Source organism: Sminthopsis crassicaudata, chromosome 1 (assembly GCF_048593235.1).
Source record: "Sminthopsis crassicaudata isolate SCR6 chromosome 1, ASM4859323v1, whole genome shotgun sequence".
Classification (NCBI taxonomy): Eukaryota; Metazoa; Chordata; class Mammalia; order Dasyuromorphia; family Dasyuridae; genus Sminthopsis; species Sminthopsis crassicaudata.
Genome location: NC_133617.1, coordinates 165155400 through 165165837, shown reverse-complemented (window position 1 = coordinate 165165837; position 10438 = coordinate 165155400). Strand labels below are relative to the sequence as shown.

The 10438-nt window shown below is 36.6% G+C and overlaps 1 protein-coding gene across 3 annotated transcripts in view; it reads left to right on the top strand.

The window, feature by feature from the left end:
* LYRM4 (LYR motif containing 4) overlaps window positions 1–10438 on the top strand; it is a 208880-nt gene that overhangs the window by 68416 nt on the left and 130026 nt on the right. The gene's annotated exons all lie outside the window — the stretch shown is intronic.

The following is a 10438-nucleotide window of genomic DNA, read 5'->3' as shown; positions in this document are numbered from 1 at the left end:
ATTTACATTCATTTCCCAGTGTTCCTTCTCTGGGTGTAGTTATTTCTGTCCATCATTGATCAACTGGAAGTGAGTTGGATCTTCTTTATGTTGAAGATTTCCACTTCCATCAGAATACATCTTCATACAGCATTGAAGTTAGATGTACCTAATTTAAAGCTATATTATATAGCAGCAGTCACCAAAACCATTTGGTATTGGCTAAGAAATAGACCAGTCGATCAGTGGAACAGATTAGGTACAAAGGACAAAATAGGGTACAACTATAGCAATCTAATCTTTGACAAACCCAAAGATACCAACATTTGGGATAAAAATTCATTATTTGAAAAAAACTGTTGGGAAAACTGGAAATTAGTATGGCAGAAATTAGATATGGATCCACACTTAACACCATATACCAAGATAAGATCAAAATGGGTCCATGATTTAGGCATAAAGAATGAGATCATAAATAGATTAGAGGAACACAGAATAGTCTACCTCTCAGATTTGTGGAGGAGGAAGGAATTTATGACCAGAGGAGAACTAGAGATCATTATTGATCACAAAATAGAAGATTTTGATTACATCAAACTGAAAAGTTTCTGTACAAACAAAACTAATGCAAACAAGATTAGAAGGGAAGTAACAAATTGGGAAAACATTTTTACAGTTAAAGGTTCTGATAAAGGTCTCATTTCCAAAATATACAGAGAACTGACCCTAATTTATAAGAAATCAAACCATTCTCCAATTGATAAATGCTCAAAGGATATGAACAGACAATTTTCAGACGAAGAAATTGAAACTATTTCCACTCATATGAAAGTGTTCCAAATCACTACTGATCAGAGAAATGCAAATTAAGACAACTCTGAGATACCATTACACACCTGTCAGATTGACTAAGATGACAGGAACAAATAATGATGAATGTTGGAGGGGATGTGGGAAAACTGGGACACTGATGCATTGTTGGTGGAGTCGTGAAATAATCCGGCCATTCTGGAGAGCAATCTGGAATTATGCCCAAAAAGTTATCAAACTGTGCATACCCTTTGACCCAGCATTGCTGTTATTGGGATTATATCCCAAAGAAATACTAAAGAGTGGAAAGGGACCTGTATGTGCCAAAATGTTTGTGGCGGCTCTTTTTGTTGTGGCTAGAAACTGGAAGATGAATGGATGTCCATCAATTGGAGAATGGTTGGGTAAATTATGGTATATGAAGGTTATGGAATATTATTGCTCTGTAAGAAATGACCAGCAGGAGGAATACAGAGAGGCTTGGAGAGACTTACATCAACTGTTGCTGAGTGAAATGAGCAGAACCAGAAGATCTCTGTACACTTCAATGCTGTATGAAGATGTATTCTGATGGAGGTGGAAATCTTCGACATAAAGAAGATCCAACTCACTTCCAGTTGATCAATGATGGACAGAAATAACTACACCCAGAGAAGGAACACTGGGAAGTGAATGTAAATTGTTAGCATTACTGTCTATCTACCCAGGTTACTTATACCTTCGGAATCTAATACTTAACGTGCAACAAGAAAATGGTATTTACACACATATATTGTATCTGGGTTATATTGTAACATATGTAAAATGTATGGGATTGCCTGTCATCAGGGGGAGGGTATGGAGGGAGGGGGGGGGGAAATTTGGAAAAATGAATACAAGGGATGATGTTATTAAAAAAAATTACTCATGCATATGTACTGTCAAAAAATTTTATTAATTTTATAATTATAAAATTGATAAAAAAAAATTTCCTTCAAAACTCAGATTTTTACGCCATGACATTAAAGCCACCTTTTTTTCCTGAAAAAAATCCTTTTGAATTTCCCCCATAATCAATTGATAAAACTTTATTAAGAATCTATTATGTGCCAGGCACTGTGACTACCTGTAGAAAGACAAAAAAAGAGGCAAAAGACATTGCCTGCCCTCAAGAAGCTTACAATGGAGACATCAAGCAAATAACTATGATTAAGCAAGCCAAATGCAGGATAATAAATAATTGATAAAGGGAAGATGCGCAATTAAAATAGGTTAGGAAAGCCTTCCTGTAGAAGGCAGGAATTTTAGGTGAAGATTTAAAGGAGTCTAGATCAGAAGGTAGTGCCTATGCTTCATTATTTAACTTGCTCTTTAAAGGAATCAGAACTTATATACATCATGCTTATGCAGCAAGAATGTTTTCTTAAAGGGAGACAGATGACCAATGTCACAGATTTTTAAGAAGGGTGGTTCCCTTAATTTATTTTAATTAATGTTATTCTTAACCAGCATCCTTCATGTGAGTAAATAATCAGGGAAAGCATGACCCTTCCCTATTTTAGTCAGGCTACAAGTTCTCTTTTTCCCTAACTTACATGTGCATATATACAACAAGAATAGTTTCATTTGTGCTATGAGCAAGCTGACTCCTTTAAATGAAAGAATTGATTGAAGAATAGCATTTCTTCAGTGCTTGACACATCATCTCCCACCTCCATTTCTTTGCAGTCTTTATCCTGTATCTAGTATGCACTTTCTTTTTTAGTTCTACCTCTTAGAATCCTTAATTTCCTTAAAGATAATCTCAAAAACAACATTAAAAAAATTATAGTTTTTTATTGACAGAACATATGCCTGGGTAATTTTTTACAGCATTATCCCTTGCACTCACTTCTGTTCCGGCTTTTCCCTTCCCTCCTTCCATCCCCTCCACTAGATGGCAGGCAGTCTTATACATGTTAAATATGTTATAGTATATCCTAGATATAATATATGTGTGCCGAACCAAACAGTTCTCTTGTTGCACAAGGAGAATTGATTCAGAAGGTAAAAATAACCTGGGAAGAAAAACAAAAATGCTCACAGTTTACACTCATTTCCCAGTGTTCCTTTTCTGGGTGTGGCTGATTCTGTCCATCATTGATCAATTGGAACTGAATTAGATCTTCTCTTTATTGAAGATATCCACTTCCATCAGAATACATCCTCATCCAATATCATTGTTGAAGTGTATAATGATCTTCTGGTTCTGCTCGTTTCACTCAGCATCAGTTGATGTAAGTCTCCCCAAGCCTCTCTGTATTCCTCCTGCTGGTCATTTCTTACAGAACAATAATATTCCATAACATTCATATATCATAATTTACTCAACCATTCTCCAATTGATGGACATCCGTTCATTTTCCAGTTTCTGGCCACCACAAAAAGAGCTGCTACAAACATTTTGGCACATACAGGTCCCTTTCCCTTCTGTAGTATTTCCTTGGGATATAAGCCCATTAGTAGCACTGCTGGATCAAAGGGTATGCACAGTTTGATAACTTTTGGTTCATAATTCCAGATTGCTCTCCAGAATGAAAAACCACCTTTTTTCTACACAATGTTTTTCCTGATCTCCAAAGTTGCACTTATCTTCCTTCCCAGCCCCCTAAAACATAATTTACTTTTCATTTATTTTGCATGAAGTGAGCAGAACCAGGAGAGCACTGTACATAATGACAGCAATCATGATCAGTTGTGAATGATTTAGCTATTCTTAGAAATAGTGATCCAATCACAAAATAGAAGATTTTGATTACATCAAACTAAAAAGTTTCTGTACAAACAAAACTAATGCAAACAAGATTAGAAGGGAAGTAACAAATTGGGAAAATATTTTTAAAGTTAAAGGTTCTGATAAAGGTCTCATTTCCAAAATATATAGAGAATTGATCCTAATTTATAAGAAATCAAACCATTCTCCAATTGATAAATGGTCAAAGGATATGAACAATTCTCAGATGATGAAATTGAAACTATTTCCACTCACATGAAAGAGTGTTCCAAATCACTACTGATCAGAGAAATGCAAATTAAGACAACTCTGAGATACCACTACACACCTGTCAGATTGGCTAAGATGACAGGAACAAATAATGATGAATGTTGGAGGGGATGTAGGAAAACTGGAACACTGATACATTGTTGGTGGAGTTGTGAACAAATCTGGAGAGCAATCTGGAATTATGCCCAAAAAATTATCAAACTGTGCATACCCTTTGATCCAGCAGTGCTACTACTGGGCTTATATCCCAAAGAAACACTAAAGAAGGGAAAGGGACCTGTATGTGCCAAAATGTTTGTGGCAGCCCTTTTTGTAGTGGTTAGAAACTGGAAGTTGAATGGATGTCCATCAATTGGAGAATCGTTGGATAAATTATGGTATATGAAGGTTATGGAATATTATTGTTCTATAAGAAATGACCAGCAGGATGAATACAGAGAGGCTTGGAGAGACTTACATCAACTGATGCTGAGTGAAATAAATAGAACCAGAAGATCATTATACACTTCAACAATACTGTATGAGGATGTATTCTGATGGAAGTGGATATCTTCAACATAGAGAAGATCCAACTCACTTCCAGCTGATCAATGATAGACAGAAACAACTATACCCAGAGAATGAACACTGGGAAGTGAATGTAAATTGTTAGCACTACTGTCTATCTACCCAGGTTACTTATACCTTCGGAATCCAATACTTGACGTGCAACAAGAAAATTGGATTTACAAACATATATTATATCTAGGTTATACTGTAACACATGTAAAATGTATGGGATTGCCTATCATCTAGGGGAGGGAGTAGAGGGAGGGAGGGGAAAATCTGGAAAAATGAATACAAGGGATAATGTTATTAAAAAATTACTCATGCATATATACTGTCAAAAAATGTATAATTAGAAAATTAATAAAAAGAAAAAGAAATAGTGATCCAAGACAATTCCTAAGGTCTTAGGATGAAAAATGCTATCCACCTTCAGAGAAAGAACTGATAAGAGTCTGAATACAGATTAAAACATACTATTTTTTTCACTTTCTTTTAATGTCTGTTTTCTATCATAACATAACTAATATAGAAATATTTTACATCATTCTACAGGTATAGTCTATATCAAATTGCTTGCATTTTAGGGAGGTGAGAGAGGAGGAAGAAAGAAAATTTGGAAGTCAATTTTTTAAAATTGTTGAAAATTATATAATTAAAATATATGTGAATAAATTTTTTTTTTAAAAAATTATGCTACCTGGTACCTACTCTGTGCCATGCTCAAGAGACAAACTAAACCTTAATGATTCCGGGGGAGGAGCTTGTAATTACACAAACGAACTTAACATGTGCATGTGTTTGTGTATAGAAGTTAATCTGACAAGAAGGAATGAACACCTGGGAGATCAGAACAGTTTTCATGTAGAAGGTGGTGATTGAACTGAGCCTTAATTTTTCATTCACTTAGCTTTTATTAAGTACCTGCTCTATATCAGACAACACAGTTTAATGGATAGCCTATTGGCCTCCAAGTGAAGAAGGTCTGGGTTCAAGTTATATTTCTGATTTTATTTTTGCCTTTATATTGCCATTACTTAAGCCAGTTCCTAGTCTGTACCAAGTACTTAATAAATGCTTTTTGACTGACATGTATTGGATATTTGGAGCCAGGATGCTAATAGACCCAGAGCAGCTTAAGCCCCCTCACCAAGGTTCTATGGAACTGATCTGAGGCAGTTTCAGTTAACTTTGTTCCCAGTTGTGATCTACAGCCAGTGGAACTAACACTGTTTCTTTCCTGAATATCCTTTCCATATAATTTACTTTGGTTAAGTATTTTATCTGTAGTTTACATAATCTCATTAAGTTCTAATCCAAAACTGAACTACCAGGCCAACCTGAGTCAAACCTGACCCAGAACAAAAATCTCCATGAAGCCACCAGTATTTCTTCCTCCTAGCTAAAAATGGTCTTCTTTCTCAAAATTTTAGAACTCCTTGTAGCTCTTTTCTTCTATCACTATCAAACACTACTTTTTTCTTGATTTCTTTATACCTCCATTATGTCTTTCCCCCATAAATTATAAGCTCCCAGAGGAATGTCATTTTTTTTCATTTTTCCTCTTCCCAACACAAAGCACCTTACACCTAATAGGTACTTAATAAGTTTGTAAAATGACGTGCCTAAGAAGAACCATGAGGGTTCACTTAAGATATGTAATACTTGTAGTTGAGGTCATAAGGAAGGATTTGTGGAGTTGAGCCTTAAAGGACAGGCAGTAAATTAAAAGACTAAGAAAAGGGGAAAGGTTTTCTATCAAGCATGATCAAACAGCCTGAGTAAAAGGTACAGAAAGGTGGGAACATGCTGAGGAATGGTCCATAGTTTAACTTGGCTGAAAAAGATTGTAGAAAGATAGTAGAGAGCCTTGAATACCAGGCAGAGAATATCAGCTTTATTTATAGTTAATAGAAAACTATTGTAAAAAATGTTAGGGTTGTTGTGTGATTAGAGTGCAGAACCTGGTTTAAACCCAGTCTAGGTTACTTAACTGCCTTTGCAACTTTGAGTAAGGCACATAATTGCTCTAGGATAAATTTTCTTCTTCTGTAAAAATGTGATTGAATTAAATGACCTTCCAGATCTCTTCTAATTCTAAATCTCTGATTCTGAGATCAGAGCTGTATATTATAGAGATTAGCTTGGAAATAGTCTATTGGATAACTTAAGGTAAAAGGACCGAGGGTGAGGAGACCTATTCAAATGATTCCAAAAGAAGACAATAGGAACCTGAACTAAAGTGGAGGTGATAATAATGGGAAAGAGGCAATCAACATGAGATATTATGGGGGGGGGTCACCAGAACTTAGTAATGATTGGCTGTGGAGCCCAAAGAGACAAGGTTGGGTTGTCCCAAGAAGGATCTGTGCTCCCTTGGCTAGAGCTGAGAGTTCTGGTCAACCTCTTTCTGCAACCCCATCCTTGAAGCAGACCCTGAGATCAGGGTCCTGAAATTTGAGCCTTTGTAGCTGGGAGAATAGTGGAATCATTAACTGAGAATTCAGGAGGAATAACAGATGTTGAGGGGGAAGGTGATCTGTGTTCATTATTCTTTAGCTTCAGTAGTGTTGAACAATGCCAGAATTATAAGCATAGCATCTAGTAGCAACCTAATCAATACTTATAGATCAAACTTTGAATCTCTTGTAGATGAGAAATCTGGCTTCTACTCCCAGTTTTGCCACTTAACTCACTGAGTGACCTTAAGAAGAAGAATGAGCTTGTCTAGATTATAATTTCCCATTCTGTAAACAGGAATACTTGCTATCCAAGGTCCTTTCGTACTGTTGTACCTGTGATGGGTGAATAAAAGGATAGATACATGGTTAGAAGTATAAAAGCTTGTTATAATTTCTAGCATAGCCATGGCAGTAAAACATAATTTTCAGGTTCTCTTTCATTTTTATATTACCTTCTTTTCCAACTCTATCCCTCCCTATCCCCCAGTATTTTGAGCCATCCTTTGTAATAAGGAATAAAAAAATATGAAAATATTTGGAAAAAATATCGTGTTGACAGTTTTGTGTAAAAGCTTGGTGAGTTTCAGCCATGCCTTTACACTTAAGCACTGTCTCCTAAGAATATTTATATAAACATTTCATGCAGTGGAAAAAAGCCCTAGGATGGGAATAGAATCACCCAGGCTGTAGTCTTTGATCTCCCAATGACCTTCAGCAAATAGTTTTAGCCTTTCTGAGGTTCAGAGTCATCATTTGTAATATTGGGGTGGGTGGACAGCTTGGTTAGTAGTTTTCAACTTTTGTTCTCAGTGTAATTATACTACTAAAAATTAGTGAGGTCCTGTCTAAAGAGTTTTTATTCATGTGGATTATATTTGTAGATATTTACCATATTAGAAATAAAAACTAATTTTGAATTTGTAGATCCTCTGAAAGGATTTCAGAGACCCTCATGATTCTTTGGAACACACTTTGAGAACCACTGGTCTTAGTGATCTCTATGCTCTGGTCCAGCACAAAAGCCTTACTATCTTTACATCTTTGTACAAGTTTTTTAACCTCTCTGAGTCTCAGTTTTTTCATCTGTGAAATGATGGAGTTAGACTAATGACCTTTATTCCATCCCACTCTTTTAATCTGTGATCTTAAGTTTAGCCATTTCTGCTATAAGATGCACCATTCCAAACCTCTGCAAAAAAGGGAAGAAAGTGTATCTACTAACTTCATTCTGCATTAATTAATGCCTTTTCATTATTTTCTCAATGCTTCTTGTTTACTTCTTACAATAAAATAATGTCCCATTACATTCATGTACCATAATGCATTTAGTCATTTGTCAGCCAAACGATATATCCTTTTTTTTTTTTTCCAATTCTTTACTACTGACTTGACTTTTTAAAAAAATTGTTAAGGATATCTTTCATTTTTATATCACCCATGTTTTTCAATTGTCTCATCTCCTTCCCCTCATTCCTCCCAGAGAGCCATTTCTTATAACAGAGTAATATAAAAGGAAGAGATAGAACACACTTCAGCAAAAACTGCCTGACATGGGAAAAAAAGCCTGACATCATATGTAGTGTTCCTTGCCCAGTCTCCCATCTCTGTAGGGAATCCAGGCAAGGTGCCTTTTGAAAGAGGGGTTATAAGAAGGCATTTGCTCAGAAATTTTAAAGTGGATCAATGAGTAAGGGTCTTTGACTTAATTTTTCATTTTTGGGAATGGGTGGATTTTTTTCAGCACCAACCACCCCTCTTTACTCAAATGGCTTTTTAAAAGAACAACTTTGTCCTACAGATCCAGTACATGATGTATTTTGCAGGAGTGTGGGAGTTAGGGGGTTACGTAATGCTTGTAGTTATATAATGGTTGTGCTGTTGCAGCCAGCTGCAGCACCAGAGCCTAATTGAGGGAAGTCTTTGCTGTGTCTCCTAAAGGCTTTATCATCCCCAGTGGTGGTAGGAATGTTACACTGATGAGGATGATATAAGGGGTCTGGGAACCATTATACAGAGCTGCCCTTTCCTACAGGTGAGATGATAGTTAGTTCATATGCTAATAAGGGTTTCCTCACAAGTGATTTTCTTACTGGGTTTCAGAGGAGAGACAGAAATAAAGAGAAAAAAAATACTGTAAAAAAAAAAGGGGAGAAAATTAATTTTCCACTCAATACAGATAGCTCTAAGATGAGCTAAACTCAGTTTTCATTCCTGGTTCTTAGCTGATTATTAAATTTCTCATTTTTTTCTGTAGATATCCTTGTCCTGATTTTCAAGTCTTTTATTGGTGTTCTAAAATATGGCAGATTTTCTCCTATTGAAAGAGAGGTTTCCAGTTTCTTTCTTCCATTTGGGTCAGGGAGGCTTCAGGGGAAAATAGCTTGATTCTGTCAATTCTTGTAGCACTTACACTTTGTATGGCACAGTCATAGTCTACATTTTATTTTATTCATGTGTGTATACATATATGGCTTAGGTATACACAGGATATCCCAAAAGTCTTGGTGAACTTTTAAGCTGTTATAGCTATTTAAAACTGCATTAAGATTTGTGGGATATTCTCTGTACACTTATAGCCACATCTATGTAGATATATACATATTACATAAATACACTTATGTAGATATCAAATAAGTTGTGTTATATATGATCTATCCAGCACCTAATATAAAATCAGATACATCAAAGGTATTTTAACATTTTAAAAGTATTTATTGAATAAATGCCTCCCTCCCTCCTGCCTTCTCTTCCTTTCCATATCTCTTTGTGACCTAATCTCTTTGTAAGGTTACACCGAGCTTAAGATAAAGTCTGCCTTTTGGCGCTTGGTGGGGTCAGAACTGGAGAATTTGATTCCCAGTTCTCAGTCATCAATTTGTTCTGGTGGTTACCAGTGCCTCAGTTTCCCTATTTGTAAAGCAAGTTTTATTGTACCTCTCATTTACTCTCTCTCTATCTGTGGTGATGTACAGATCACTCAGCACCCCCAGGCCTCTGATTCCTTATCTGTAAAATGAGGGGGCTGGAATAGAGGAACCCTTAACCCTTTTCCAGCTGGAAGTCTGTGATCCTATCATTCTGCTGACTTTGCAGAACTAGATGATACCCGTAAATAAGATGAATGCTACAGAGACAACATGGTAGAGTGCAAAGAGCATTGGCCTGGGAGTTAGAAGACCTGTATTCTATTGCCTCTGTCAAGGGTACTGAGAAGCCTCGAGTCAACTATTGTCTGTACTCCTGAACCACCCACCAACTTCCTGGACCTTTCCATTATGTTTATTGGGCCTGCCCATTTGTTCTGTCCAGTGTGGAATTGACTGCCCATTGGCTCTGGCCCCCTTGCATTCCACAAAAGTTGAGAAGTCTGTAGGAGTTTAGTGGCAGAAGGCAGTGAAGCACGGGTCCTCGGTTCTGAGTTCAAATACCATCTCTGACACTTATCACCCATACAACGGTGAGCTCCCCAGGTTTCCTTATTGATGGACCACACGGCTTGCAACTAAAGCTCTGTGATCCAGGCATACAGCCTTAGAATTAACTTCCACTCCTTTTCTCCCTCACACTCCCATGATCGATCAGCTTCCAAGTCTTATCAGCTCTCTCTCTCTATCTGGCC